This window comes from Orycteropus afer, unplaced genomic scaffold (genome assembly GCF_000298275.1).
Source record: "Orycteropus afer afer isolate SDZICR_OR568_19922 unplaced genomic scaffold, OryAfe1.0 scaffold00056, whole genome shotgun sequence".
NCBI classification, from domain to species: domain Eukaryota; kingdom Metazoa; phylum Chordata; class Mammalia; order Tubulidentata; family Orycteropodidae; genus Orycteropus; species Orycteropus afer.
The window spans coordinates 12839126-12845920 of record NW_006921643.1 but is presented as its reverse complement, the minus strand read 5'-3'; the positions used below and the strand labels follow the sequence as shown (position 1 = coordinate 12845920).

Sequence of the window (6795 nt, the reverse complement as noted above, 5' to 3'; positions counted from 1 at the left end):
GACCATTCCCTGGAGAAGGATGTCATGCTTGGTGGGGTGGAGGGTCGACAAAAGAGAGGGAGGCCTTCAACGAGATGGATTGACACAGTGGCTGCGATGATGAGCTCAAGTATAGCTGGGATTGTGTGGCTGGCCAGGATCGGGCAGTGTTTCATTCTGCTGTGCATGGGGTCACTTTGAGTCGGAAACGACTCGACGGCACTTAACAACAACACAACAACATGTCTATCACAGCAATATTCACAATAGTAAAGAGGTAGAAACAACCTAAGTGCCCATCAACAGATGAATGGATAACCAAACCATGCTACATACACAAAATGGAATACTGTTGTTGTTGTTAGGTGCCATTGAGTCAGATCCAACTCATGGCAACCCTGTGTACAACAGAACAATAGACTATGTGATCCTGTACCATCTTCACAATCCCGGCTATGCTTGAGGCCATTGTTGCAGCTACAGCTACTATGTCAATCTATCTCGTTGAAGGTCTTCCTCTTTTTTTGCTGACCCTGTACTTACCAAACATGACATCTTCAGAGACTAGTTACTTCTGATAACATAATCAAAGTAGTTGAGATGAAGTCTAGCCATTCCTGTTTCTAAGAAGCATTCCAGCTCTACTTCTTCCAGCATTCTGGCAGTCCAAAGTATTTTCGGTATTCTCTGCTAACACCACAATACAAAGGGATCAACTCTTCTTCAGTCTTCCTTATTCATTGCCCAGCTTTCACATGTATATGAGGCAATTGAAAATACACCTTAGTTTTCAAAATGACATCTTTGCTTCTTAACAATTTAAGTCTTTCACAGCAGATTTGCCCAAATTTCATCTCATTTCTTGACTGCTGCTTCCATGGGTGTTGATTTTGGACCCAAGTGTAATGAAATTTCTGACAATTTTAATCGTTTCTCCATTTTTCGTGATGTTGTTTATTGGTCTAGTTGTGAGGATTTTTGTTTTCTTTATGTTGAGGTGTAATCCATACCAAAGGCTGTAGTCTTTGATCTTCATCATCAAGGGCTTTAATCATCTTTACTTTTAGCAAGTAAAGTTATGCCATCTACATATCGTAGGTTGTTAGTGAGTCTTCCTCCACTCCTGATGCTGCGTTCTTCACATAGTCTAGCTTCCCAGATTATTTGCTCTCAGATTAAATAAGTATGGTGAAAGAATACAACCCTGACACACACCCATCCTAATTTTAAACCATGCTGTATCTTATTCTGTTTGAATGACAACATCTTGGAATGGAATACTATGCAACATTAAATAATAACAAAGAATCAGTGAATTATCCTATAACATGGATGAACTTGGAGGACTTTAGGCTTTGTGGAAAAAGTCAACCACAGAAGTACAAATACTGTATGAGATCTGTTATTGTAAAATGTCAAGGAAATGTTTACACAGGAAATAATTTTTTTCCCTTTTTCTTGGGGGAAGGGGGATGTTACCAGAGTTGGGAGGAGAGTGGTAGGGAGGGAAACTAAATGGATAGTTGAGATAAGTGTTGAGATCGGTGAAGGGAAAAGCAATATAACTAAAGCCTGTGACTAGTACAATATCAGTAAGGTAAAGGAAGACAAAAAGACCTACATGAGAGGTATAGATAGTAAAGATAAATACTATTGCATACATAATACTGCATTATTGGTAATAGCAAACACTAATCTGTGGGTGGATACATAGGTAGACAGGGAAGAAAATCAGATATGGATAGACAAATGGGAATATACTCACAACTATACTTAGATTAGCTCTGGTGGTGTAGTGCTTAAGGCATTTGACTGCTAACCAGAAGACTGGCAGTTCAAACACACCAGCCACTTCTCAGAAGGAAGATTGGGCAATCAGTAGAGATACTGCCTCAGAAACCCAAGGAGGGGTCACTATGAGTCACAGTCGACTCGACAGCAGTGAGTTTTGTTTTGTTTTGATTTGTTGCAATACATAAGTTTGGCAGATGATATTCCTACATATGTATTTGTATGTGCTATAAAAATGTCTACATGCAGTATAAAGTTAACAGGAGATACCTTCTTAGCCATAACTAAGCACCTTTAGGGAGTGAGTCACTGGGTCTATGGGCTGGCAACCAAGGTCTCAGAAGACATCAAGCTCAATTGTCACAACATAGTACACAAAAATATTGTCCTACATCTTACTTCAGTGAGTAGGGACTGGGTTCTTAAAAGCTTGGGGGTAGCCATCTAAGATGCAACTATTAGTATCTTCTCATCCAGAGCAAAGAAAAGTGAAGACAGTTAAAGACTTTTTGACATAGTTACTCCAAAGGACTAATGGATCATGAGAACTTCAGCCTATATGACCCGAGACCAGAAGAACAAGATGGCACAAAACTACCAATGTCAACCACTCAGAAAGGGATCAAAATTAGAGATTCTGGATAGAGTGACAGGAAAAATGTAGAACAAATTATAAAAATATTTTTAAAAAGCCCAGGTTTACTAGTTGTATAGAGACTAGTAAAACCCCTGAGACTATGGCCCCACATGACACTACAGGCCTGGAATTGAACTCACTCTCATGGATTAACTCTCATCCAAACAATAGGCAGGCCTATTAGCCAAACAACTACACCAGGAAAATACACTCCTTAGAAAAATCAATTGTGGGAGATCAGAAAGACATATTTGCATAGTGAGAAAAGCAGGGAAGCAGGAATGCATAGGCAAGAAGGACACAAAGAAAGGGTAAACACAGGAGGAAGTGGGAAGAGAGCTGTTACACTGCAGGGAATCAGTGTTACCAAAAAAAAAAAAAAAAAAAGTGTATGAACTGTTTGTTGAATGTAAAATGAATCTGTTTTGTAAAATTTCACCCAAATCACAACAAAAAGTTAAAAAAAAAAAATAGAAAAATGGCTTCAGACTTTTTCCTCAGTCTTCTTGCAAAACCATACCCAGAAAATACAATTCTTCTTTTACTGTGTTCTATTACAAGCACATAGAAGTCATTTGCCCAACACTCACATGCCTGCTGCTTTCCAAAACCCAACACCAAGATCGAGAATACAAAGACTTGGCCTTCAAAGGAAACCAGCAGAGATGCCAAAATAGACTCAAAATTTAAAAAAAAGAAAGAAAAAACTGTCACAGAGTCAATTCCAACTCACAGCAACTCTATAGGACAGAGTAGAATTGCCTCATAGGATTTCCGAGGCTGTAAATGTTTAGGTAGGCAGAGTGCCTCATCTTTCTCCCACAGAGAAACTGGTGGGTTCAAACTGCTGATCTTTTGACTTACTCAGGTACGTATCACTTTGTTCAAGATATAAAAACAAACAAAAAATTTGCCACTGAGTCATGGTATGGCGACCCCATGGGTTTCAGAGTTGAATATACTCCTTAAGATTTTCAGTGGCTGTGATCTTTTGGAAGTAGATCAGCAAGCATTTCCTCTGAGGAACCTCTGGATGAATTTGAACTACCAGCCTCTCAATTAGTACCCAAGCACTCAATAATCTGTGCCACCCAAGGACTCCTGTTCAAGATCTACTTGCCTTAAAACAATGAAAGGACTAAGTAAAGAATTCTTCATATATTAAAAAAAAAAAAAAAAAAATAGGAATATAATGTGTCTGACAAAAATGGACCTGGATTTTTCTACCAAGGCTCTAGTTTCATTGACTGGAATAACCTTCAAAGGCATAATTATTAGTATTGTTCCTGAAGTACAGGACATTAGCTGACTCATTTCTGCAATTAAGTATCTATCTAAGCACTTTCTTTCAGATGATAAATGAAAAGTAAAGTGATAAAATTAATGGTGGATATAACTAATTCTTCCTACAAATCTAGCAGGCAGCTGGGACAGTAGGTAGGTGACAAAAGAACAATGATGTTCAAGTGGACTGTCCCTTTATATTTGCAATATTAAAACAGAGCATAAAGTTCTGAAAACAAGAAGGAATTCAAATCTGTGTGGACACAAACACCTGTAAGCAGAAGGAAAGTAAAACTCCCATGAAAAAAGAAAATTGAGTGTGTTTAAGATCAATGAGATGTTTTCCTTCCCTGAAGTTTTGTCAAAATACTTTTATTTAGGTCATAAGGTTTTATTCCAATAGAGCCAGGCTGCCAGAAAGCCAAGGAAGATCCTTGAGATGAGTGGCAAAATGGTCTTGCTCCCAGACTTTTTAGGAAAGGGATGATAGATGATGAAGGTTATTGCCAAAGTGCTAGTGATCCATTGTCTAGGAAACATCTAATAGTTCAGTGTGACAGGGACAAAAATAATTATGTGTGTGTGTGTGTGTGTGTGTATGTACATTTTATTTTATTATTTTTTTTCAAAACATTCATTCTATTTAATTTCTGCCTCTTAGGAGAAATCTATGTTAGCCTGATCCATTCCTTCATTACAGTCTTCATTGTGCTGATCAAGGTATTGGGTGAAAGGAGAACTGAAAGAAGCCCAGACAGACTGAATTGATCATATTAATAAAGAGCTGCATCCATAAGGACAGAAGGGACTTAGTGGGCTGGAGTTGGGGAGAAGTTTAAATGCAAAGGTGAGAAATTGTGATGAGGTGAGCACTTTCAAGAGGTGAAGGTGAATGAGTAAACAAGAATTTCTAAATATTTTTTAATCGCATACTAAACAATTTCCCTCTATCTTTTTGAGAGACTTCAGTAAAGAATATATATACACAGAGATATTTGGATGTTGGATTGATGTTGCAGCTATGCCACAATAATAAAAACACAGGAGAAAAATCTACCAAAGACCTTCGTCCCAGAAATTATCTTGGGACTGGGTGCATTTGTTGTTGTTGTTGTTGTTGTTAGATGCAGGTGAGTCATCTCTGATTCATAGAAACCCTATGCACAGAAGAATAAAATACTGTCCAGTCCTGTGCTGGCCTCATGATCCTTGCTATACCTGAACCTATCATTACAGCTACTGTGTCAATCCATCTCATTGAGTGTCTTCTCCTTTTTTGTTGAACCTCCTCATTACCAAGCTTGATATCCTTCTCCAGGGAATGGTCTCTTCTGACAACATGACCAGAGTAGCTGAGACAAAGTCTGGCCATTCTCACTTCCAAGGAGCATTCTGGCTGCACTTCCTCCAGGAAAGATTTGTTAGTCCTTTTAGCAGTCCATGGTACTCAGCATTCTTCTCCAACACCACAACTCAAAAACATCAACTCTTCTTCAGTCTTCCTTATTCATTGTCCAGCTCTCACATGCATAAGAGGTGATTAAAAATACCATGGTTTGGGCGCACCTTAGTCTTCAAGGAGATATCTCTGCTCTTCATCACTTAAAAGAGGTCTTTTGAAGCAGATTTGCCCAATGCAATACCTTGACTGCTGCTTCCATTGGTGTTGATTGTAGATCCAAGTAATATGAAGTCTTTGACAACTTCAATCTTTTCTCCATCTATCATGAAGATATTTGTTGGACCAGTTGTGAGAATTTTTTTCTTTAAATTGAGGTGTAATTCTTACTGCAAACTGTACTCATTGATTTTCATCAGTAAGTGCTTCAAGTAAGTCATCTTCACTTCCAGCAAGCAAAGATGTGTCATATGCATATCACAGATTGTTGAGTCTTCCTCCAATCCCAATGCCACATTCTTCTTCATATAATCCACCTTCTTGGATTATTTGCTCAGCATATAAATTGAATAAGTATGGTGAAAGGACACAACCCTTACACACTCTCTTCTTGATTTTAAACCATGAAATATCGGAGTTCCGGCAAGATGGTGGACTAGGCAGAAGGACTGCACAGACGCTCTTCAACAAAGAAAAGGGAAACCAATTAACACAGAAACAGAAGATAATCTTGGACCTCTGAGCCTTGAAGGGAAGGATACAAAAGTGGACTAAACCCCAACTAGCAGAAAAATTTGCATGAAAATACCAAAAATGGAGACACATGGAGCTGCAGTCCGGCAGCGGCCTGAGCAACCCTGATGGCACAGAGGACAAGGCTTGGAGATTCCTGAGTGGTGGTAAGACCTAAGAATTAACCCAAAAATCAACCTGCTAACCAGGAACTGCATGGAAGACTGTACACGATGGCTGCGGAACAAATGGAGAAGGTGAAGAGAAAGGTGGGCTGAGCTGTGGACTTTTGCCGATCTGGAGAGTGCCACCATTTTGTAGGTTTAAAAAGCGGCTTGACTATTTTGGATATTTAAAGAGATAGTGCTCTTGCAGATTTCTGTGGTGGTAAGACTTAAGAATTAACCTAAAAATCACCCTGCTAGCCAGGGACTGCATGGAAGACCATGCATGGTGGCTGGGGAACAAATGGAGAAGGTAAAGAGAAAGATGGGCTAAGCTGTGGACTTTTGCTGATCTGGAGGGTGCCGCCATTTTGTAGGTTTAAAAAGTGGCCTGACTTTTTTGGATATTTAAAGAGACAATGCTCTTGCAGATTCTTGTGCTGGTAGGACTTAAGAAGTAACCTAAAAATCACCCTGCTAGCCAGGGACTGCATGGAGGAGTGTGCATGGTGGCTGGGGAAAAAAATGGAGAAGGTGAAGAGAAAGGTGGGCTGAGCTATGGACTTCTGCCGATCTGGAGGCCGCCGCCATTTTGAAGGTTTAAAAAGTGGCTTGACTATTTTAGATATTCAAAGAGACAGCACTCTCGCAGATTTCTGAGGCTTAAGAACACATTCTGCTTTCCAGCAACCCCAAGGACATTTGCGGCCTGCAAGACTGAAAAGGTACGACATTCTTCTTGTTACTACACCCTACACCCGCTTGGTGAACAGAGGTGTGGCCATCCCCACTCCCACCTACCTTCTGGG

The 6795-nt window shown here is 39.6% G+C and overlaps 1 protein-coding gene across 1 annotated transcript in view; it reads right to left on the bottom strand.

Annotated features, from left to right (window-relative positions):
• The window catches only part of KCTD16 (potassium channel tetramerization domain containing 16), a 476989-nt gene that overhangs the window by 268268 nt on the left and 201926 nt on the right, over positions 1 to 6795 (bottom strand). The window lies entirely within an intron of this gene.